Source organism: Benincasa hispida, chromosome 3 (genome assembly GCF_027475165.1).
Source record: "Benincasa hispida cultivar pf3 chromosome 3, pf3_genome.v1.1, whole genome shotgun sequence".
Classification (NCBI taxonomy): Eukaryota; Viridiplantae; Streptophyta; class Magnoliopsida; order Cucurbitales; family Cucurbitaceae; genus Benincasa; species Benincasa hispida.
Genome location: NC_143480.1, coordinates 40,614,650 through 40,639,909, shown reverse-complemented (window position 1 = coordinate 40,639,909; position 25,260 = coordinate 40,614,650). Strand labels below are relative to the sequence as shown.

Sequence of the window (25,260 nt, the reverse complement as noted above, 5' to 3'; positions counted from 1 at the left end):
GGGTATAATCCTTTGCCACTAGTTTAGCCTTGAAGGTTTGCACCTTCCCATCAGCACCCCATTTTCTCTTATAGATCCATTTGTTGAAGGAACTCTATGAGGAGAGAATCTTGAGTGGAAGCAAGATCGTCCCAAATCCATTTTTCATTAAATGTAAGTTTTATAGTAAATCAAGAACAAGATATGCATTTACATAGAATATAACATGCATTAATAAAGGAAAACTTATGGTTTTAGAAAGCCTTACATTTAAAGACTATTTTTTAAGAATCTCTCGAAAAAGTCATGAACGGATCTCCTTCTCCAAAAAGGACACCACCAAATGGAGCCTCTTGTATTCTCCTTGGGGATTGAGAATGGCAAGAGGTGTGAACTCTGCCTTAGAGCTTTGGAAGAGGGAAGGAGATGAAGAGGAAGAGAGGGAGGAGAGGAAGGAGAAGAATTTTTCTTCTCTTTTTGTTTTTTCCAGAGAAAATTATTCTCTCAGTGTTTCATGGAGGAAGATGAATGAGCACCATCCCTCTCTCTGACCCCTCTTATCACATATTTGACTGAGAGAAATTAGGGGGAGGGAATTGTAACTCCCTCCCTTTAAGTAATTAATAATAATTTAATATTAAATTAATAATAATTATACATATAATAACAACCTTATTATATGTATATAAACTATATGTTATAACCATATAACACATAATCTATTGTTACATATTGTATCAAATACAATATAACCTATAGATGTATTTTCTCTCAACCATACATGACATTTAATATAAATCACATTTATAGTAAACTCACTTATATGAATCTCATTCCTGTAATTGATATTTGGATCATATCTAAATATTTAATTGTTCTCAACTTATTTATGGTATTTAATATAAATCATATTTATATTAAATTTAATTACATGAATCTCATTCATATAATTAGTATTTGAATCATATTTAAATTCCTCTCATATTACCTTATATTATAATGTATCAAATAAATTATATTAATTATATCATATATATAATTAATTTAATTAATTATATCATATATAATTAATTCCCTCAATTAATTTGAACATTTCAAATTAATCCAAAAATAATTCTCAATTAAATCCCTGTTGAGCTACAGAGGGGACCTTATGGACTTGTAGATTGAAGCTCCAACGATACTTGGATAATTAATTAAACTCTTTAATTAAATTACCTAACATCCGTTAACTTTCGATCATTCCACTAAAGACCGACAGCTGCACTCTTCGCACTACAGATAAATTTCTTTGTCCATTGGATATAACCAATCAACAGTACGATGACCCTTCACAAATTGCTCGTAAGTATAGTTGAGCCAAAATTACTATTTTGCCCCTGTAGTTACATCTAACTCCTTAAATACTACTGATTCCACTAATGAACAATAAGTTATAGTCCAATTATGACCAAGTCCCTCTCGGGCCAGGAGAGAGTGTGGCCACTATGTTTAAGCCCTGAAATCAGTTCTTAAGGGAGTAATTTATCTACTTGCCCCTGCATCAGGGAATGAGTGAATTCTGTCTCTTGTAGCTATGTTCTCAGCTCCTCAGTCAGACGAATCTCGAAAATGGTAGGCTTATTGAGTTGGCAATCTGGTCATCCTCACCCATACAAATCAAAGAACCGCCTTCATAAGCAGGAGTTCACAATTCATTCAGGATTCAGGTCATGCCACCTGTGGTCATCCTAGTGAAATATAAGTCTCTATTATTAATGGCGTTATATAAAGAGACTAATCATTTCGTGGTCCGGTCTTATAAAAACTCTTTGTATAGGATATTCCCACTCACATGTCTATATATGAATGATTAGGATAAGATCATTTGTAGCACTTTACAGCACTTGTAACACCTACAAAGCGAGCCATAACCGTAGTGTCACTAGGATAAGGTACCCAACCTTATCCATTTACTACAGACCGTTTATGTTGTTATTTAAACAAGATCCACTTGTATGTCTCTACATACTTGTTTAAATTACATAAAATAACCTAGGATCTTAGTTTATTGGAATGAGTATATGCTTATAAAATAACATTTATTTTATTAACAACAAGATGTTTATACAAAGTTTAAAAACTACGAGATTACAAGAAGATTTAGGACATCAATCCCAACATTTGCAACCTATAGGTTTAACTCCATTAGGTAAATCTACAAGATCGCAAACTGAATTGAAGTACATTGACTCCATTTCAAGATTCATAGCTTTGATCCACTCATCTTTGTCAACATCCCCCATTGCCTTATTGTAAGATAATGAATCCTCAACATCTCTGTCAGCTACCATAGCTAGGATTTCTATTAAACCTATGTAATGGACAGGTGGGTTCATAACCCTCCCATTGCGTCGAGGCTCCCTCAACACTTGAGGTGGATTTGACCTACTAGATGATTCAAGTTCAAAAACTCTTGTTGAAGTGTTGGGTTCTTCAACCACTCTTGTTGAAGGTTCAGTAGATTCCTTGAAAATTTCATTCAACACAACCTTACTGCGGGGCTTGTGCTCCCTTATGTGTATTCTTCTAGAAAAATAGCGTTTGTCGACACAAACATTTTATTTTTTTTTATGGTCGAAGAAGTAACCACCTCTCGTTCCTTTGGGGTAGCCTATGAATAGACACAATTTTGAACAAAGGTTCCAATTTCTTAGGATTTGCCTCAAACACATGTGCTAGGAAACCCCAAATTCTAAAATGACGTAAATAGCTTTACGACCATTCCATAACTCTAAAGGTGTTCTTGTTGGGAATGGTATCCTAAATCTCCTTGTAATCTCGTAGTTTGTAAACTCCGTATAAACATATTGTTATTAATAAAATAAGTGTTATTTTATAAGCATATAATGAATCCAATAAACTATGATCCGAGGTTATTTTATGTAATTTAAACAAGTATGTAGAGACATACAAGCGGATCTTATTTAAATAAAACCTAACCGGTCTGTAGTAAATGGATAAGATTGGGTACCTTATTCTAGTGACACTACGGTTATGGCTCGCTTTGTAGGTGTTACAAATATTGTAAAGTGCTACAAATAATCTAATCCTAATCATTCATGTATAGACATGTGAGCGGGGATATCCTATACAAAGAGTTTGTATAATACCAGACCACGAAATGATTATTATCTTTATATAACACCATTGATAATAGAGACTTACATTTCACTAGGATGACCATAGGTGACATGACTTGAATCTTGAGTAAGTTGTGAACTTCTGCTCATGAAGGCGGTCCTTTGATTTGTATGGATGAGAGTGGCCAGATTGCCAGCTCAACAAGCCTACCATTTTGGGGATTCGTCTTATTGTGGAGCTGGGAACTCAACTTCACAAAACGGAATTCACTCCTTCCTCGATGTAGGGGTAAGTAAATAAATTGCTCCTTTAAGGGCTGATTCCGGGTCTTGAACATAGGGTAAATTCACTTTTTGGGAATGTATTGCATGGGGCTAACCCACGTGCTATCGACGATAGGGTATATGATGCCGACATCTAACCATTTAATGATTTATTTTTTAACAACCTCTTTCATCGCAGGGTTCAGTCTGCGTTGAGGTTCTATCGAGCCTTTCTGGTTTTCTTCATGCCAAATTCTATGCATGCAGTACGTCGGGCTAATACCTCTGATATCTGCAAGCGTCCATCTGATTGCTCTAATATATTTCTTTAGGATACTGAGCAGCGTAGTTTCTTTTTCTTCTGGTAACGCAGAGGATATGATTACTAGCAAGGTTTCATTCTAGCCAAGGAAAACGTACTTTAAGTGATTCGGTAGAGTTTTTCAGCTCTAGTGTAGGTGGTTGCTCTAAGGAGGGTTTCTCTGTTTTTCTTTCTTCATTCAAATTCAACTTTTCTTCATTGTTCACTATCTCTGTTATTGCATAGAAGGTTTCTAAGGATGCTGTCGCATCCGCTCTTTCTTCATTTTCTTGCTCAGACTCCAAATCTTCAACGCAAGTGCGTTCATCGTCAGAATCTGATAAGCCTTCATCTTCTGGGAACTTCATTGCCTTGATAATATTAAACCTGAGCTTCTTTACATTGATGTTCATTATGATTTCTCCCTTGTGCACATCTATTTGAGCATGACCAGTAGACAAGAATGGTTGTCTCAATATGATTGGCACATCTTTATCCGCTTCATAATCTAGAATGATGAAGTCTGCAAGTAGAATGAATTTGTCGATTGTGACCAAGAAATCCTTCAATTTTCCTTCAGGGTGTACCAGGGACCTATCTACAAGTTGGAGAGTCACCGTTGTGGGTGTCAGCTGACCTACATTCAATTGTTTGAAGATTGAAAGGGGCATTAAGTTTATGCTTGCCCCAAGATCACATAATGCTTGACCAATGTAGATCCCTCCTATTGAGCAGGGTATCGTAAAGCTTCCTAGGTCGCGCATCTTTAGTGGGATTATAATATTTGACTCTTGTGTTAATGCCACCATGGCGAATTTTCCTGTGCTTCTCTCTTCGAAACAATATCCTTAAAAAATTTGGCATACATCAGCATCTGCTCTAATTCTTTTGTAAATGGAATATTGATGTGTAGTTGTTTCAATATTTCCAGGAAGCGATGATACTGACCTTCATCATTTTGCTTCTTTTTTAGTCTTTGAGGGAATTGAGGTAGCTGTACTTTCACTGTTCTATGATCTGAAGGCTTAGAGGTGATCGCATCTTCAGGTTCCATAATCTCGGGCTCCTCTGACTCAGTTTGCATTAACGGTTTCTTTGATTCCATCGCATTTGAATCGGTCCTGCTAGGCTCCTTCCTAACTTCCACCGTCGCCTTTCCACTTCTTAGGGTGACTTCTTGGCAGTGTTCTTTCCCTGTATTCCCTGGGTTGCGTGGGAGCTCAGTTGAGCTAGGCAGTGTCCTCAGCGGTCTGTTTTTCAGCTCTCCCGCAATTTGTCCTATTTGGATTTCTAAGTTGCGGATGGACGTTGCTTGGCTCTAGAGGACTATTTCATTTTTTTTGATGTATTGTTTTAATAAATTCTCCATAGAGGATGATGGTGGTGTTTGAGAGTTGCTGGCTTGTTGTTGCTGTTGACCATTAGTTCTTTGGAAAAATCCTGTTGGTCTTTCTCTTTGCGCCATAGGTTGATAGCCTTGTTGTTGGTTGGGTTTCCACGCAAAATTAGGGTGATTTCGCCACCCGAGGTTGTACGTGTTTGAAAAAGGGTTGTTCTTGACAAAGTAGATTGACTGCGGATTTCGTGGACACTCTTCAACAGAATGCGATTCTTCACATGTAGCACAACTGGTGCTTGTCTGTTTTATCGCATTGACTTGCCCTCTTTGCGTTCCGGGATTGTTTATCGTGATGCCCTGCAATAAATTTATCATCGCATTCATTTGATTTTGCAATGATGCGATGGCACCATTACTTGCGTTACCTTCTCTAGGTTTTGCTCTTTGATCGCTTTCTTGCCAATCTTCGTGGTTTTTTTAGATGCGATCAAGAATGTTCTTTGCCTCGTCATATGTTTTGTCCAGTAGACCTCCTGCTGCTGCCGCATTGGTAGCTGTCTGCGATGTAGAATTTAGTCCATGATAGAAAATCTGCATTTGGAGGTAATCCGGCAATCCATTGTGTGGGCAATCGCACACTAATCTCTTGAATCTCGCCCATGCGTCACTGAGCGATTCATCTTCTTCTTGTTCAAAGTTGGTGATCAATTTCCTTCTTCTGGCATTCTCTATAGGAGGGAAATACTTCTTCATAAACTTCTCCACAACTTGCTCCCATGAGGTTATCTCTCCTGATTCAAGGGAGTATGCCCATTTTCTTGCTTTATTGCATAGTGAAAATGGAAATAGCGTGAGTCGAACCTCTTCTGCGGAGATATTAGGGAACACAAAAGTGTTACAAATTTCAATGAAGCTTCGTAGATGTGCATGCAGATCTTCACCACGCTGTCCTGCTATTTGTATCATTTGTAACATTACTGACTTCAACTTGAACCTTGATCCATCCAATGCTGGTCTCATGATTCCTGGGGAGAAATCATATAAGTTTGGTGACGCATAGTCCCGGATGGGTCTATTGCGATCATTTGCCTGTAGGATAGGATTTTCCATTATGTTGTTTGCATTTTCGGCCCATTCTTCAGGTTGTTCAACCATTCTGTGAGTTCTTCCTTGTTGTCTACGTCTGCCTTTTTGTCTTTTGCGAAATGTTCTTTTGATCTCTAGGTCGTAATTGGGCTTATGAGGGTGTCCTTCACTCATGCGACGCTTGCTTCTTCCTTTACCGAAGGAATGGCAATATAATAGAGGTCGAAACTGCAAAGATCAAAGAGGTTTGATGTTAGTGCAATCTATACCGTAGTCCCCGGCAACAACACAAAAAACTTAATGTGTTGAATTATGATGCGATAGTGTGAGTATGCGATGATCATACAAGTTTTCCTAATAAAGCCCAAGTATAAGCCTTCTTAGGTTCCTGGTAAATCCAGGATCGAACACCGGGACTACTAAATAGATATGCGACAGACTCTTTGATTCTATTGGGTGGTGAAAAAGAAGTAGATGGTGTTTTAATTTAAGTTTTCCTATACGGCGGAGTTTAGTGTAGAGTGATGAAAGCGTAGAGTTACAATAAGTATGGGATGAAGGGGTTGAGAAAGGATTTAGCTAACATTTCCCAAGATTGTGTACAAGTTATGCGATCATGTTATACACAAATATTAATACTACATTTCTCAATGCAAAATGCCTCATTTCCTATTTCTAGGACGCATGCAATGTGTATGGGAAACAACAGATTGGACTTATTTCTAAATTTCTACTCTTGTTTATGCAATCTAATCTGACTTTCTCAAGCCTAGATTCTAATCTGACTCTCTCAAGCCTAGATTCTATCTTTAGACTACTCTCTCAAGTACGTCCAAATGATGAATGACACATACATAAGATAAGATGATCGCATAAAATGTATATCTTAAGTCATGCTAGCTAAGTACTTCTCAACCCATTTAGAAATTTAGCTAGTCATGCATGGTGTGGAGAGATTGAACATAAATCGAAATGAAGTTTCCATTTTCTGCAAATAAAGTATTAAATACAAAATAACAAATGAATTTGAGAAATAACAAGCCTAGTAAGCAAGTTTTGCTTCCCGTGGCCTTTTACACTACTCTTTATCACTTCAACTCTGTTCTAGTTGTGGATTCTTACTCTCGCAAGAGTTGGCCTTCTTTCCTTTACATTGCTTTCCGACAGTCTCTCGATCTGTCCGAGAGCGATTTCTCTCAGCTTCGCTGTCACACCCCGCCCCCAGACCACCTTCTTAGCCTGGGAGAGGGATGCGACTGCAGCAGTTATCAACCCTTGAGCTGACATTTACTGCCTAATCACTCTTGCGGAAAAACTCTAATACCATACTATAACTTATACACAGGAGAATGATTAAGTCAAGGAGATAAACTATAACAGATTAAGTAGGCCCATCTTTTATTACGATAGTGATATAACGTTTATACAACTTAAGGACTTAACAACAAAGTTTACAACGACAACCGTAAAAACCCTCCGGAAGTATAATTGGGGCAGTGGCAGACTTTGACCTTAGCACCACCCTGGAACTCCTCATCTTCCGCTACCTGAGGGGGGGATTAAGAAAACATTTTGAAGAGTGTGAGCTACTAAGCTCAGTGAGTGGTTCTTTTAAGACAGAAATTCACTTTGAAAATCATCATTTTTGGGAAATCAATCACATAATAATAATCACAGTGCATCCATGCATGATCATGGATTTATTCATGCAATGATTAACCTTTATTCCAAAATGCTACACGTAGCATGCATATCATATCATCAATCAATGCAATCACCTATGGAAACCTTCCTATGACCCTAATTCCCGTCAATGTGCATATTGACCATTTTATTTATCCCGCTAGCAATGCTTAGGTACTTGACCATATTTCCCGCCGGTCGTCACCGACTATTATTTCCCACCGACCGAAGCCGACCATTATTTCCCACCAAGCACCTTTTGTTAAGCATGCTAACAATATCCCGGGCATAATCTCAGTTTTCATAGTCACACACAAACAATATCATGGCAACATCATATTACCAAAACATGTAATTTGCATCTACAGATGCATATATTCCAATATCCGAGTATAAAGCTAAGTGAATACTCATAATATGAATTTACTATCAACACTATATAAACACACAATATTCTTTATTTATCAAGCTATATAATATAATATTCAAAATATGCTTTCACATACTAAATCTGTATAATATTCAGCATACGTACCAAAGTTATATAATACTCATAATATATCAAAGTTATATGATAATCACAGTACGTATCCAAGCTATAATAACACTCCTACTATGCATTTATTTATCAAAGCAACCTAACACTCACGATATATCGAAACTATAACGTTATAACACTCACACTATGTGTTAATCTTCAAAGCTATAACACTCACCTTAATTGCTTAGGAGCCTTTCTAATAGTTCCTTTTTCTACCTCGGGCTCCCTTTTTACCCCTAGAATCCATATCCAACTTACAGCTTAGATTACCCATAGTTCTAAACCTTATTTAAGAAGCTTACCATAAAATCTTAGCTCATAACTCTTCATGGTTTAGCCGGAATCATTCAAACATGAAGACTAGTTCAGCTTACCTGATAGCTCGACCCCTCTATCTTTTTCTCATTCTCCAGCCCAATTCCTTAGAGCTTCTTCTCCGGTAGCCTCACCATGAAAACTAGACTCTCTTATCTTTCAGATGGCTTTGGAATTACATCAAACGCTCGAATAGATTGGGAGATCTCCCCGTCTCAAGTTGATATATTCTCCTCTACCCTCACTGTCCAATACACTCTACTCTCCCCCTCTCTTTACGAATTTTATGATTTGTGATTTGAAAATGAAATCCCAAAGGCTCTATTTATAGGCGTCCAAACCTCCTATGGTGTTGACACCACCTACTTAGCTGCATGGCCAAGTGGTTACTTCTCCCCTCATCAACGTAAGCTTACCTTACTTTGGCTCAAGGTGTTCTTTCCATACACATCCACCACAATTTCTTAGGGTTTAAAAATTTCTCTTAATAAGACACCGGTTGACATTGGCCCTTGCATCTTCAATCTTTTTTTGTATTCAATTTATGGTTTTCGATGTATAATCTATAAGAATGTGGCCAAACTCAACGCATAAATGCCCGGCCGTTCGATGCACAAGCGGTTTCCTTCGATGGCGTGGGCGTGACATTCGAATGAGGCGTTCAGGCTGCTCTCGCTCTCTCCCACTTTCTCGCTGGTCTCGCTCTCTCCACTCTTGCTCTCTCCCACTTTCCCACTAACAATCTCGCTCTCTCCACTCTTGCATCAATAATTCTCCAACTTCCTCGCTCAAACTCTCACTCTTGTCCAATCTCGCTCTCTCTCCCATTCTCTCACTCAAATCAATCTCGCTCTCTCCCATTCTCTCGCTCAAATCAATCTCGCTTTCTCCCATTCTCTCACTGCCTCCACTCTCGCTGGTGTCGCTCTCTCCACTCTCATTCTTTCCAATCTCAGTGCAACTGAGTCTAAGGTAGAGAATTATTGATGCACAGCGGTGTGTTAGCTACTGTGAATATGGTTTATCTCCGTGCAACTTCCACACGAATTTTCTCAAATAATTTTCTATATTTTCCTCAGTTCTTCAATCCTTTCTTCACTATTCAGGATTTAAGTCTTCAAGGTTTTCTCTTTTTTTATCCTTTTAGGGTCCTCTCTACTCATACTCCAGGATAAAATATGGTTATCATAACTATAATACCTAACCATTATAGTTTACATCCACTCTTACTAATTGTTGATCCACAGAAGGTGACAATTATTACAATTATTATGACAATGGTAAAATTATTAGATTATTTACATAACATAGGATTTAACTTTCTCCTAATTAACCCCTTAATCACTTACTTAAGTAGGAAAATGGAGATCTGGGTTTCACATTCGCCTCGTCTCCTTGCTCTCTCCATCCTCTATGTATATGTATATGTATGTGCGTGAATGCTTCTCTCTCTAGTGGCATTCGTTATTTATAGATTTCAAGGTGAAACAACTTTTCTTACTAATGATTGCAATGATGGGCGGCATTAATTTCCCTACTTGTGCCGTTTAAAAGTCACTGAAAGTTCAATGTATTTGCTACAATATGGTTTTTTAACGGCTTGTCAATTGAATTCGGAATCGACCATTATCAGCTTTACGTCCCATCATGATTTATTATGTTCTTGCCTTGATGTGAGGTCTTTATGCGATCACTTTTTAAGAAACTTCTCACGATCGCATGACTTGTGATCGCAACTTCAAGCGCGCTGTCTCATTGTGCTCTTGGATCGCAATTCCATATGCGTCATCGCATTGTACTTGCACAAAATAGGTAAATTAACTGCTTTTATGCGATGAGCATTAGTGATCGCAATTCCTTTCAGTTTAACACTTTCAGACATGATATTGCCTATTTTATCATCGCTTTCTCTCATTGTTTTACTAATTTGAGATTTAATAACTGTTATTTCTACCAGTTATCAGTACGCTCAGGCCTTCTCATTTGCCCATGTACATCGCTCGTATGCTTCTCGAATATTTTGAGCAGCATTGAGAGCTGGAATAAGAGCACAGTCCTTCATTAGGACAAAACGAAGGTCATCGGTGATTAGGATTGTGTTGATCGTGTTTTCCAGGAAGTGTAATTTTCGCCCGTTAATTTGCTAGCGGCGTGTAAATTAAGCGTTGTGGAAGTCATATTGGAAAAATTTTCTGAAATCATACAGATTATTTATATTAGTCTATTTGCAATAAACTACTTAAGACAAACCAATCATTTTTTAGCAAAATAATCTAATGTACCATAAGTGACATTTATTTTACAATGATTTTTCAGTGGGACAGGATAAAAGCCATCGTAGGGTGATCAGGTGTCCCTTCACTGAAATGAGACAATCTCAACCTATAGACAAAACAACTCCTTGTTACTATAACTATCAGCCACCATTGCTCGGTCCAAAAATTGTTATACTCATTTAACATTTATTGTAAGTGTAACCCCTTATTTTAGATGCTAAAGTTTCGCCCTAATGGGCTAACCATAGGGAAAAGCCGATTGGGACATGAAACTAAAGTAATCCTATCCATTTCTAGAGTTCGAATAAAACGTCATGCAAAAATGTCATCCTTTAGGGGGACACTCAAGGTGTCACGATGCTGTGCATGAAACTTTATTTCAAACTAATGAGAGAGACCGAGAGATGTGTTGTCACACGTCCCACTCTCACTTACTATAAACAGTGTCTCCATTCACCTTGATATTGTTCTATACAAATGCCATCTGTAGGGGGACACTCAAGGTGCCTCGAGGCTGAGTATAAATCTCATGTGTGAGCTTTTAGGGAGAAACGTGAAGAGGAAAAATGAAGTATCATATACCTCATTTTCCTCCCACTAAATATTTTACCTAGGGTTAATTAACTTAGGAAAATCCGACTATTGATTTTAACTAAGTGAATGTTTAATTTGTCCAAAAACAACACTTTGTCTTTGTGTAGTTAAACAATAAGGTCTATTAAACACTTTAACAAACTTTAATAAGACATTGTATGCTTGTAACAAATCTATCTAGTTCACCTTTCTAGGTAAGTTCCCAGATAGGGGTGTTATGTTTCCGTCAATTTAAATACCCTAGCCTAAACAGAACTAGCCTTAGACAAAATCTCCCTTATAAATATATTTGTTACAATGTTAATCTTTTAGTTAAGAACCAATTTAGTCCTATTAAACCGATTAAAAGATTAAACTTAAATTTCTAATCTCATTAGAAAAGAGATCTTAGGTCTATTTGAATCATGTTTTAAAACAATTTTAAAAGATGATTTTAACCTAAGATTTGTATGCAATTCTGAATTATCAATTTTAATATCTAATTTCATTTAGTTATAACTATTTTAAACATATGAAACAAATTAAAACATACAATGCATGCTTTGACATACTTTAGTAAATTATAACATTTATAAATTATCTAAGGTAGTATCATGCTTCATGCAATTTCATTTCATTACTAACATATATAACATTTATATAATTAGGTAATGAAACATATTAAAGCATACATCTATACATACATTGAACCATATATTATAACAATTATAATATAAATGATGCATGGATATGCTATTAATGCATGCATGCATATATTATTACAATTATATTATATGATGCATGAGCATACTACAAAATTAAATCATGCATCTAAAATTATAACATTTATAATATGATACATGAAATTAAATGCATAATCTATGGTGGGATTTTAACTATATGGCATGCATTATGGAATATAATAATAAAATGAAATCATATGTCACATGCATAATATAAAAGCAATTAATGGATCGGGATTGAGCACCTATTAGAAAAAAACTAACTATTACAAGATAAATATCCATCTAGTTTGAAACAGGTGAACCGGGCCTTGAATCGCTCAAGCCAGATCAGGAATCGGTCTAGATGAACCAAAATAACTCAAATCGGAGAACCCACGAACCGAACCAGAATAGTAGACCACAAACCATGCGCGAACTGGAGCTGAACTGAGTGAAAAATCCATCTCAGAGCGTCGCGACGCCGTGCCCTAGTGTCGCGACGCTATGAAGTGTTCCTTCGTTTGCCACATCGCAGCATTGCAACGCTACTGTACAGTTTCGAACAACTTTGAAACTCCATGGAAAATACCTCGAATTCTCTAGAAAATGGTCGAGAACAACATGAACGACTCAACTAACAAAAAAGACAGACTCCGTCGTAATTAATACCCCAAAACATGGGCCCTTACAAAACCAATTTTGTAAATAAAGCAATGAATCTAAACTATCCAATCCCAAAACCATCCATTGAATGCAAACCACATTCATCAATAAACATCATATGAATATACAGAATGCAGAAACCCACCAACACTATGGGCCATGCTGCTTTGATACCAATTGAAGAATCCAATTAAGGGTCCTTAAGTGGAAGCGAATCGTCCCAATTTTTCCAAATTTTATCGAACATAAATTTTTAAAGTAAACAGAAAAAATTTATGCATTTAACAAATATAATACAACATGCTTCTAAAAGGAGAGGAAAAAGAAGAAAGGTTCAGAACCCTTACTTTTGAAGAATAGTCTTCAATGGATTCCCTTGAACTAATGAACACCACCACGAATGACTATCTCGGTATTCTTTGGATGAGAATCCAGGAGGAGTGGGGCTTTGACTATTTTGGTGAAGGAATGGCAGAGGAGCAAAGTGAGGAAGAAGTGTTTAGAGAGTTCTCTATCTCTGTATATTTTCACACACACAGATGAAGAGAAAAACCACCAACCCCACTAGCGTGATGGATAGAAGGGGGGGGGGGGATGGGAAGTTGAATCAAATAAATAAATTTATTTATTTTGATAAAAATTAATATAAATTTATATAATAACTATCTTATTATATAATATATATATTAAATTATATGTTATATCAAATATAACATATAACCTATAGTTTTTATATTGTATTAAATACAATATAACCTATAGTTTCAATTCTTTCTCACCAATGGCTTGTAATATAAATCAAATTTATATTAAATTTAATTATATGAATCCAATTCATATAATTAACATTTGAATCATTCAAATATTTATTTCCTCAAAATGCTTATTATAATGTATCAAATACATTATAGTAATTATATCATATATAATTAAAATTAATTATATCATATATAATTAATTCCCTCAATTAATTTGAACATATCAAATTAATCCAAAAACTATTTCTCATTTATTCTCATTGAGCTACTGAGGAGACCTCATGGACCTATAGCTTGACACTCCAACAGTACGTGAACAATTAATTAAACTCCTTTAATTAAAATATTCACCATCCATTAACTGACGAGCACTCTACTAAAGACCATCAGCTGCACTCTTCATACTATATATATATTTCTATGTCCATTGGATATAACCAATCAATAGTACGATGATCCTTCATAGATTGCTCGTAAGTACAGCTGGGCCAAAATTACCGTTTTTCTCCTATAGTTATATCTAACTCCTTAAGTACCACTGATCCCTCTAATGAACAATAAATTATAGTCTAACTATGATTAAACCCCTCTTGGGCCAAGAGAGAGTGTGGCGCCACATTGTTCAAGCCTCGGAATCAGTTCTTAAAGGAACAATTTATCTACTTATCCCGACGTTGGGGAAAGAGTGAATTCCCTCTTGTGTAGCTATTCCCAGCTTCCCAATCAGACAAATCCCCAAAATGGTAGGCCTGTTGAGTCAACGATCTGGCCATTCTCACCCATACAAATCAAAGGATTGCCTTCATAGACAGGAGTTCACAACTCAATCAGGATTCAGGTCATGTTACCTATAGTCATCCTGGTGAAATATAAATCTCTATTATGAACAACGTTAATAATGAGACTAAACATTTCGAGGTCCGATCTTATACAAAATCCTTTATATAGAATATTTCAACTCACATATCTCCACATGAATGATCAGGATCAGATCATTTGTAGCACTTTACAACAATAGTAACTTGCTATACTCGTAGTGTCACTAAGATAAGATATCCAGCCTTATCCATCTACTACAAACCATTTAGGTTATCACCTAAACATGATCCACCCATATGTCTCTACATATATGTTTAAGCTACAAGATAACCTTGGAACTTAGTTTTTTGGTTTGTGGTTAATTCAACTAAAAATGAAATAAAAATCACATATTTTATTAAATAAATAAAATGTTTGTACATTACAATTAAAAACTATAGGACCCTACGAGATTTAGGGCATTAACCCCAACACTTATGTCAAGGTAACCTCAGTCTCTCTGGTATTAACCATAGTGGCCAAGATACTCCAGGTACCTTGGTTAAGCAACTTGTTGGCTTTCATTGCAGAAATTATTTTGGGCAAGCCCATGGTCCTGAACCCTTTAAAATTAAAGCTAGCTTCTATAGGAGGGTTAAAGTTCACCTCCTTATGAGAAAAATCTATGCTAGCATGGTTGGTAGTCAACCAACCCATGGCTAATATAATATCAAAATCACGCATGTCCACAACTATCAAAGTCACATCTAATGTATTATCTGCTATTATAATCTGACATGCTTTTATCTTTTCATTTGCTATCATAATTTCTCCAGACGGAGTAGAGACTGATAAGACATAGTGCAAAGGCTCTACTTCTAACATGGCATGTTTCACAAATATTGATGATGATATGAACGAATGGGATGAATACCACTCAAACAAAACCAAGGCATAATGCCTTAAGATTTAGAGCGTACTTGTTACAACTGTGCTAGACTTCTCGATCTTCTATCGAGTGATAGAATAACCATGATCTTGTTGTCGTTAACGGTTTGCACCTCCCTGATGGTTGTTAAAGGAATGATTTCTGCTATTACTAGAATGAAAATCAGGGCATCGATCAACCATATGCCCTACTTGCTTACATCTATCTTAAGTATCTGTGCCAACCAAACAACAACCTTAGTGTTGCTTTCTACATGAATTGCAGACGGGCTTGTCTCTCCATGTCCCTCCTGACCTAGTGGCCTGCTGTTTGAAGTGTCAGAACGACCTATCTGATTGCTGACCCTTCTGTTGAGGCTTAGAAGCCTTATGCTCTACCTTCATTTTCTACTTATAGAGGTCGCTAAAGAGATTGAATCCTTGGTGGAAGTGTGTAAATACCGTATGTTTTAATTTTCAATTGATCAAAACAAAAAACTCAGAGAAACATATGAAATTTAATTCACAGGATAAACAAAAATCTAAAACCTATAACATGCTTTGAAGAGGAGAAAAGAAAGGGAAAATGTGACTTACCCTTGAAGAACTAAATTCTTCATGCTTTTCCTCTTTTGATCTCTTGAACGACACCTCCCCCGGTTATCGCTTCAATAAGATCTTCTCTTAGGATCACCATGAGGACTTCCTCGTTATTCTCAAGGAATAGAATTGATGCTGAGTTGTGGGCTTGCTATTGATTAAATTTTGCAAAAAGGGAATGGAAGATTTTGTGAGAGAATTCATAGAAGAAATTTTTTTCAGAGAACTTCCAGAGAGTAGGGCTTGCATGAAGACTAAAGAGGAAGAAGGAAAAACCACCTCTCTGTGAAAAGAAAGAACTCTCTACACGTACTGCAAGATGATGAGAGATTAAAGGGGAGAAGGTTACAAATGAACTTCCTCCCTTATTATTTAATATTTAAATTAAATAAAAAGAATTATTAATAAAACTATATGCTATATCACATATAACATATAACCTATAGTTTATATTATATCACATATAATATAACCTATATAATATAACCTATAATTTGTAAATCTCTCACACAACCTATAGAATTAATATCAGTTCACCTCATTTATTCGCTAGCATAAATAATCATGTTGATGAGAAAGAAGAGAACGCATATAAGCAAGTTCAGCAGCTAAGATTGGTCTTTCCACAACTATAGGATCAACGTCAACTCTGCATAAAGTAACCTCCTCAATGGTTTCATCCACTCGGACGCCACCAACAATTTCTAGTAAATCTAGTTGTGCGTTTTCAACATCATCCACTTCCGGTACATCCCATATTCATTTATTTTGGACTACTTGAACAACTTTCCAATTGCTACCATGTTTGATGTCCTCCCAATACACTTTTCTTTATGTCCTTTGAAGTCCTTGGCCCTATTTATAGGCGTCCAAGATTTCCCTAAGGCCGACACCTCCTACTTGGTTGCATGTCCAAGTGTCTCTTCTTTACACTATTACCGCAATCTTGCATCAGCACAACCCAAGGTGTCTTGCTCCCTTTTTACCAATGCATAGCCCTAGAAAGCCACATGTCTGAATGACGTCCTTGAATACGTCCATCCTTCATATGCGTTCATCACACCTCATATGCTTTCAACTAGGATAATGACCAACACTCCTTCAACGCATACTATTAGCTTGTCCTATGTGCCCACGCCTTCAGATGTTCAATGCATAACACATGTCCAACGCATAGCACATCACCAACAGATAACAACCTTTGGGTCGACTTGGTTCTCAACTTAACACCTCAAGGCATAGTTCACCTTCACCTAGGTTCTTGCTAACACATCCCTTATGACCAACGCAACCCACCTCATTAACCTTGTTATTGCAAGCCTTAGTAACGCAAGGACAAATCACCATGCATTCACCTTAGCTCATTACATCACATAGCTTATACCTTAGCAAGGTCGCTACATCCCCCAACGCATAGCACTGCCGCATGACATCAACGCATAGCATCGTCGCATGTCATCAACGCATAGCACCGCCGCATGTCATCGACGCATATCATCACCGTGTGACACCAACGCATAGTGTTGCCATATACCATCGACACATACCTTCAGCCGCACAACGCATAGCACTGTCGCATGATGCCAATGCCTAGTGCTGCCGTATACCATCGACGCATACCCCCATCGTCACATGCCATCCATTGCCACATGGTACCAACGCATCCCTTCGGCCGCATACCATCAGCCGCATACTCTCACGTCCAACGCATCCATCACGCCTACCTCCATCGCCGCATGCCTCTATCTATCGTATCCATTACATCGCATGCGTTGTTCTAACCTCTCAAGACAGTGGCTGCCGCATGCGTTGTCCTTGGCCATACTTCAGCCTCTCTCCATACCCAAGTAACCTCTCAATACTTCATGGCCAACGCATGGCACCACATCAACACATAGTTCAACACTTAGTCATTTTCTCCTTAGCTTCCACCACATGGTTACTCTTGGCAATACTTCGGCCAATCTGCGTCCAACCTCACAAATGCATGGTTGCCTTCTCAACTTATGCGTTAATGTCTCCTAAACCTTCATGCATGGGTCCTTTTTTGACCTTACACTTGCCAATGTTTCATCAATTAATGCTTAACTCAAAACTACTCAAGGAAAATCGATTCAACACTTAGAAATTTTCTTCTCTTCAACATAGGATTTTACTTTCACTTAGTTAATTCCTTTTAACACCTGCTTAAGTAAGAAAAATGGAAATTCGGGTTTCACATGTAGTGTATAGGTGGTTTCATAACCCTCTCATTGCATCGAAGCAATCTCAACTCTTGAAATGGATGTATTTGACTAGATAAATTGACATAAAAAAAACCTTTGTTGATGTACTAGCCTATTCAAGAACCCTTGTTGAAGTGTCAATAGTTTCGTTAGAAATTTCACTTAAATCTATTTTACTTTGTGGTTTGTGGTCCCTCATGTGGTCTTCTTCCAAAAAGGTAATGTTTGCTAATACAAACACTTTATTCTCACTTGGATCAAAGAAGTACCCACCTCTTGTTTCCTTTAGATAGCCTACAAATAAGCATACTTTTAATCGAGGTTCCAACTTTTTGGGATTTATCATTAGCACATAAGCTGAACATCCCCAAATATTGAAGTGGCGTAAACAACCTTTATGACATCTCCATAACTTAAAAAGTGTTTCAGAAACACTTTTTGAGGGAACGTTATTTAAGATGTAAGCAGCAATCTCCGCTATATATCCCCAAAATGAATCAGGAAATTGGGTATAACTCATCATAGATTGAACCATGTCCAATAGGGTTTTATTTCTCCTTTTCGAAACACCATTTTGCTGAGGTGTACTAGGGGCTGAGTGTTGAGACGTTATTCCATGTTCTATTATATAGTTATGGAATCTTAAATCCATATGCTCTCCATCACGATTAGATCGTAGTGTTTTTATCTTTTTACCTAACAAGTTTTCAACCTCAGTCTTGTACTCCTTGAACTTTTCAAGTGCTTCAGACTTGTGTTGCTCCTCTTGCTCTTACATTCATTGGACCACAGAGGTCTGAATGTATAAGCTCCAAGGTCGCTTTGGCTCTATAACATTTTCCAGTAAAAGGTCATTTTGTCATTTTTCCTTTAAAACATGACTCACATATAGGCAAAGAGTTTTCCTTTAAACCATTTAGAAGTCCACTTTTTACCAATCCCTCAATTCTATTGAGATTAATGTGACATAAACTTAGATGTCGAATGTGGGCATTTTCTTTAGGAGAAACTCTTAGTCTCTTAGCAGTTGTTTCCGTTCTGAACATTTTTGTATTTAGGATAACCTTTGTAACTAACAACCTTAGTACATATAAGTTACTTTCTATTGAACCAAAGCCTATCTCCATTTGATTCTTAAAAGTAAACCCTTTACTCTCAGAGAAGGATAGATAATACTTTTATTCAATCAGACAAGAAACAGAGATTAAGTTCCTCTTGATATTAGGAACCACATATACGTCATCTGAAAACATATGTTGTTTCTTGTCCAAAAATAACTTAAGTCTGCCTATGGCAACAATTGAGATGGCCTCACCAGTACCAACTCTAAAAGTCATCTCTCCAGCTTCAAACTGTCTCCAGGAATTAAATCCCTGATAGGAAGAACATACGTGATTAGTAGCTCCTAAATCAACTATCCAGGCAGAATCATTATTTTCTACAAAGCACGTCTCCAAGAAAAGTAAATCATATTTACTCTCATTGGATTTCTTCCTTTTCTAAAGATTAGTGAGATCAGTTTGAAACCTTTATTACAAACACCAAGTTTTATCTCAGAAGACGAACTTTTTTGATAAACTTCACTAGACTTGGCAACACTTGTCTCCTTTATTAGTCCATTGACATTCAACATTGATCGGAGTTCATTTAGGAACTGACATCATTGGTTTCGTCAAAATCAACCCTGTCTTACTTGAATTGTAAGGACACTCGCTCACACAATTCTTGCATTGATTGCATGTTCTGAGGTGCAGTGAACATGCTCTCAAATCTTTTGGCTAAGACATCAGGTATGCTCACAAAAATGTGAATTTGAGCCTTATCATTGGCCTTCATCCACTTTTTGTACGCATCACAAACACTTTTTGTTGTATCGGAGGTTGGGACTGTTGAACATTCCTCAGTCAAGACGAAGTTAAGGTCGTTAACCACGAAAATAGTTTTAATCAAATCTTTCCAAGTCGTATAATTAAATTTGGTCAAACAAGTAAAGGAAAACAACGAAAAAAACAAAATTTGACATTTTGCTGACATGAAACAAATTGATCTACATTTGGTTTTAGCATAACTCTAAAACATCCAATCAATTTTAGCAAAATTTAAATGAAACCCATTTAACATTTAATGTTGCAATGACACTTCAGTGATTTAGGACAAAAGTCACTTCACTTATTCATTTTTGGTTCGGTCTTATACGAACTAATTGTACAGGATACCTCCGCTTACATGTTCCCAAATGAATGATCAGGATCAGATAATTTGTAGCACTTTACAACACTTGTGACAACTACAAAGCGAGCCACATCCGTAGTGTCACCAAGATAAGGTACCCAATCTTATCCATCTACTTCAGACCATTTCAGGTTATCATTTAAACATGATCACCAATATGTCTCTATATACATATTTAAATTACATAAAATAACCTAGGATCTTAGTTTATTGGATTGAGTGTATGCTCATAAAATAACAATTATTTTTATTGATAACAATTTGTTTACAGAGTTTACAAACTACGAGAATACAGGAGAGATCTAGGACACCAATCCCACCAGTCCCTACTTCTAATGTCTTCCTATACACATCCCCCCCTCTTAGGAATCAAGATCGATCCTCATGACAACTCGTGGCGCCACGATATATGTTTTAGACTCAAGAGCGTGCACCATATCTCGTAATCCACTCCTCAAGCTCTGAATGAACCTTTCTGTCTTTGCCATCTCAGTGGCCACTAACTCAGGGGAAAAATGGGACAACTTGTCAAACTTCTGTTCATACTTTCTATTGACATAACCTTTTGCTTCAAATTTAGAAATTCAGACTACTTGTTGTACCGTGTGTTAGCGGATAAGTATTTTTCATAGAAATGCTCTTTAAACTAATCTCACGATGGTAACCCCTCACTAATTTTAAATTATCTTTTTCGCTGAACGTCACCATATCTCTGCACTATCTGTCAACATAAAAATTGCATACTAGAGTTTTTGGTCCTCTAGACACTTCATGTAATAGAAGATTGTTTTAATGGAGGAGAACTACATCTCTACCTTTATAGGGTCCTTCAGCGACCCGTTGAAGGTACAAGAGTTGTATTTCGTGAAATCCTTCAAGTGTTTAGCTTCAAGTGATAGGATTTGCACGTTCTGGTCCTAGGCTAGGTTGATTGCACCTGAACTGATGGTATTGGTATCTGCTGAGTCCGATTAGTTTAAGCTACCAATTTTGCCACTACATTACGGACTAGTTCTTATATCCTTCCTAACAAGGATGATGTATCTGCTGGATTTTATGTCCTAAAACTCGTAGATAAAAAAATGTAAATAATTGACCGTCATCAATAATGAGTTATCAATGTTATTTCAATAAGTGTTATTGATTGTGTTATATTCGTTATGTCCTAATAACCCTAAATCCAATAAACTAACATCCTAGGCTATCTTATTAGTCTCAAACTCTATGTGTGTTAGCTACAAAAAAGAGCTATAATTTCTAACTTAACTTAGGCCCGTAAGTGAATTTTTAATGATAATTATCCTATTTTGTAGGTGAATTCATCCCGAGAGGCAAGGAAACCAATTATAAGAAAAAAGAGGAAAAAATGAGCTAATTTGGTGATTGGATGGATCAAATAGAAAAAAGGGCAAAAAATTACAAGTCTAGTATAGATTGGAGCGTCGTAGCCTTAGTGTAACGCTCCCATGCATTGTTGAAAGGCAGAATGTACAAATATAAGGCAACATTGCAATGCTACCCAAGAGAGTTTCAATGCTACGAATTTGGATCGAGCACCACCAGCATGTGCAGAAGTCAACGTCACACAAGAAGCTCAATGCTACTCCAACGCTAGGGGGCTGCATCAACAAGAGAGTTGCAACACTATACTTGATTTCTATATATATTTTTCTTCAATGGAGGTCAAAGGGGGATGTCGATTTTAAGTTAGATTTTTATTTTATTTTGGGTTGTAATCGATGGATCGGACTTTCTTCTCGAATTTGTTTATGAATTTTTTAGGTAATTCTATCTAATTTCTTTGAGTAAGAGGTTCTATGTTTAATTTGTTGAGATTTCTTTAATTGGATTTAATGTTCTTCAATTCTATGATTTCTTTGAATCTTTATCTAATTTAGATTTTCATTTATGTGTTGGACTGAAGATCTTATCATTATTGCATGTCTTTGCTAGTTAGTTTCAAGCCCACACGTTTTCTAGTGTTTGTCTTTTCTTGAATTTACCCTGGTAGCATATACGACAAGAATTTTGGGCTTTAATGTCGGTTGAAAAAAGTGAAACCAGATGTATAATGTCGGTTTTAAAAAAAAGGATCTTTAATGTTGGTTTTAAACCGACATTGAAGATAGACTACAATGTCGGTTTAAAACCGATATTAAAAATCTGTTTATTTTTTCATTTTAGTAAAATTAATTCTCTCTCCATCAAACCCCCAAACTTCCTTCTCTATTCTTTCACACAAAACTTCTTCATCCCCAAAACCCTCCCTCTCTCCTTCCTCGAAAAAACTCTGGTCGATCACTCATCTTGTCGCCGATCGTTCATTTGGTCGTCTAGTTGTCGGTAGCTGGATTCCTTGATACTCAATCCTCTGGTCGATCCTTCATCTGGGCACATCTTCGGTAGTGGGTTTTCGTCCGGTCGTCTGGTCTTGGGATTTCGTCTTGTCACAGATCTGATAGCCTCATCTGGTTGTGGGTTCTCTAGTCGCAGATTTGGTAACCTTGTCTGGTCGTGGGTTTTCTTCATCGTCTTCTTTCTTTTTAATAGTGTGTCGATTTGGAAATAGAAATGGCGGTGAAGAAAATGAAGTGGAGACCCATTTTCTCGAGTTGCTTCGAGTTGGAGGCGTAGTCGTCGGAGGTGATGAAGGTAGTGGCGGCGATGAATAATAAGCCCAGCTCGTTCCAAAGGATTTCAAAAGTGATTTCAGTAACCCTAACTCCACCCTCTCTGAGGACCTCCCTATCTTTCTCGCCAGATCTGACATCCACGCCTTCACTCTCGCTGAGTTGAAGCTTATCTCTCAGACTTTTTCTTCCTCGAACTTCCTTAGAGAGGGTGGTTTTTGCCCCGTCTACAAAGGCTTCCTCGATGACAACCTCAGGCCGTGCTTGTTCCCTTGGCTCGTCCCTTTTCTAGGGCAACTTAAGCACAACCATCTTGTGAAGCTGATTGGATATTGTTGCAAAAACGAACATCAGATGCTTGTATATGGGTATATGCCTAGAGGAAGCTTGGAGAATCAACTTTTCAAAAGCTGATTGGATAGGAACAAAGCTCCACTATGTTGTCTTTCCATAGCTCCCTAGTTTGAATTTCATAAATTCTTTATGTGGGGTAATTGAATTCTTATTATATGTTGTTTGCCTATTTTTCTCTGCTTGCAGGAAGTCATGCTTTCGATTTAGATCAAATCTGTGGTGGATGGTGGAGAGAACATAACGAACGAGCAATTGAAAGACTATTAATGATGAACTTCACTGTTGATGAAGTTAATTTAGCGATCGATAAGCTTGGTTAGTACACTTCTGAAATAATCAACTTGGTTGAGGTTATCGCCAAATATTTATGCAGCCATAAGGATTTCTTATAATGCATTTCAGGTGGAAATGCTCCCATTAATGAATTGGTGGATTTTATCATTGCTGCACAGATCGCTATAAATTTATTGAAAGGGAGAATGCTTCGGCATTATAAGGATTTAAGAGAATTGTGCCTGTTTCAAGAAAACTCTTGCTTCCTCAGTTATACTCCTACGAGTTTAGCTTTAGTTCATATTGATTGAAGTTGCCTCACATTTATGTTCTCTCAATATCTTCCTTTACCATATACTTTTAATGGTGTTGTTTATGCATTTTTTAGTTGTTTGGAAGGGGTGGGGAGGAAATGCCTTGACTGTTGGAGCAAAAAGGTTGTACATTGAAGACAATATGGGATGGATTAAACTAAAGATGTTCGTTGCCACAAAGGTGAGTAAACTATAAGTTTAAGCTATATTTGTATTTCAAAATCCTCAAGTTCAGTCAGTAAAAAGAAGGTTTTTGTACTTAATTTGAGTTACTATTGTTGTGGGCGTGATTGTATAATTTAGACAAGGGATTGAAAACTAATTGTTTGGATTTTAAGATGTTAGTTATTCTTGGAGTGGCTTTTGCTCTAACAACTTAAAATTCATGTTTACTTCTAATTTAATCTTCATACATTTTTAGTTGTATCTAATGTCAAACATGGTAAACAACTTATATGGATGAGACACTACAAGAATTTTCTTAAGTATGAAGTAGTTAAATGGCAAGCAGTTTATAAGCATGAAGTAGTTCTGGAGGAACAATGGGAAGGTAACTATTAATTTTCTTAAGATCACATGCTGATGATGTGTTTTAGCCTGTGAAGTTTGGTCTGGATTAGCAATTCTTCGTTAGTGGTGTTAAATTTTGCACTCTACACTTATCTCTATTTGTGCTCTTAGTAATACAAAACCATTCTCTTGCAAGCTCTTTTTTTCCTCTTCAAGCTTAGTTGTTTATGACTTTCATTGAGTGGTTTATGGTAGTGGAACTTCTTAGGAATCCTTTGTTGTCGAAATTTTTTTAAAACATAAGAGTTATAAAGTTAGTTGTAGGTTAAAATATGGCAATGTTCCTTAGTTTAACATTGAAATTTGGGATCATTACAATGCCGATTGTCCAACTATGGTAGTTATTTATGGGTTGAGTTCATTTCTTTCGTTATTTATAAATTGTTTATATTAACACAACTTATATTTGTTTGTTCATACACTCTCATATGATATCGCTCGCACGAGTACAAGGAGATTCTAGATAGAGGGCATAATAAATTCATCCATAGAATATGATTCACAATCACAACCCCTGCGCCATTGAATCAATTCGAAGGTGCTAAGATTGGGGTGTTAAAATATTTAGGGCACACATCACTTGTTTCTGATGCCATGAATGCTAGTTTTTGGCTTTAATAGTTGTTTATTTATTATTATTTGTGTTGTGTAATATTGATAAGATACTTGGTATGTTTGCTTATTGGAGGGGAAAGTATACATTTTTTTGTGG

General features: G+C 36.8%; 1 non-coding gene across 1 annotated transcript; it reads left to right on the top strand.

The window, feature by feature from the left end:
• The first annotated feature begins 5,618 nt into the window (after positions 1-5,618).
• LOC120074861 (small nucleolar RNA R71) lies at positions 5,619-5,725 on the top strand. The gene has a single exon (XR_005481137.1). It is a non-coding gene; the product is annotated as a small nucleolar RNA R71 (small nucleolar RNA).
• Positions 5,726-25,260: the final 19,535 nt, after the last annotated feature.